The 1336-nt window shown below is 43.8% G+C and overlaps 1 pseudogene; it reads right to left on the bottom strand.

Moving 5' to 3' along the window:
• Positions 1-286: 286 nt before the first annotated feature.
• LOC124726765 lies at positions 287-404 on the bottom strand (annotated as a pseudogene).
• Positions 405-1336: the final 932 nt, after the last annotated feature.

Raw genomic sequence — 1336 nt, 5'->3', positions numbered from 1 at the left:
ACTCGACTGTACGTCTTACTCCGAGCACGGCGTCACTGCTACTACTACCCGCTGGCGCGCTCGCGCGCCCAGCGGCACGACAAAACAAATCTCTCTGACTTCAACGTTAGCTAAATACGCCCTAACTTGCCAGTGTTAAATATTACATAATTTAAAAATAGTATTTACAATACATATTTACACTAGACAATACATCGTATACAAACAGTTTCATGTGTTACGTAAGCAAAAACATTCATAGCAAGGACTGCGTTGTAGCGTCACATGCTGAGTGCACCCCGAAAACTGGCAACAGCGCATGGCGTCTTAGATGGTCACTCAACCAAGTGCCGACCGCGCCCGACAGCGCTTAACTTCGGTGATCTCACGGGAACCGGTGTATCCACTGCGGCAAGGCCGTTGCCCCATTACATTTTATGACACTCAAATTAAAAAGAGACACATCGGGAAAAGAAAAGGTAAGTAAGGTGTTTATTAATTAAAACGGAACCACCATAACTGTTAATACATTTATCGCACTGTTAGAAACGACGGTCAGAGTCTTGATGGAAATATGTTTGCCGTTGCCCACGGAAACTTGATGGTACGAAGGCGTGCACCTCCTCATCAGAAGGAAATCGATGACCTCGAATGTCTTTCTTCAGGACTCCAAGAGATAGAGACTGTATTGAGGGTGTATAAAGACTTCCCAGAGCAATTTCTGCAGTGTACAACCTTGGCAACAAGTGGACCAGTCCTCAAATTTTTTAGCAGCTATGGTGATTACTTATAAAATAATAACTTACTTTCTTCCATTTCTCTCGTTATCATTCTACTGCTACTCATATTCCTCTACACGAAAAGTCAATTCCAAATGAAATATTTTAAAATGCTTAAAATTTCTGTGTTTCAGGCTGGTAGCAACCATTCTTTGGATCTGGCGACAGAACACTACTCTTACTTTCCTAATTTCATCTGAAGTTCTGCCTACCTACCTCTGTTTCCCCCAGAATCTTACTCTGCTTTTTACTGTTTTCTCGTTCTTTATTACTGCGGCAGTTAGTGTTTCCGTAGCATTACTGCAATCTGGCTAAATTATTGTAATAATTCATTTTTGCGTTTATCTATACACCTCGCTAAAACTATAACGATCAGTACATGAAAAAAAATTCTGTTTGTTTAAATCTCGTCAGTGGATTTTGCTTTCCATTCGACAGGGCTAATTTGTGTGTCAGTGTGTACTGTCTACGTGACAAACCGTGTCAGAGAGAAGCGGGCGCCAGACGTGGGCCGTGGCGAGCGCCCGCGGCCACACTGGCTGCGACCAGTTCCACCGGCGCCGGCGCGCGCAACACGG

Source organism: Schistocerca piceifrons, chromosome 1 (assembly GCF_021461385.2).
Source record: "Schistocerca piceifrons isolate TAMUIC-IGC-003096 chromosome 1, iqSchPice1.1, whole genome shotgun sequence".
In the NCBI taxonomy this organism is placed as follows: domain Eukaryota; kingdom Metazoa; phylum Arthropoda; class Insecta; order Orthoptera; family Acrididae; genus Schistocerca; species Schistocerca piceifrons.
The sequence above is the reverse complement of the archived record's forward strand: the minus strand, read 5'-3'. Positions and strand labels throughout refer to the sequence as shown.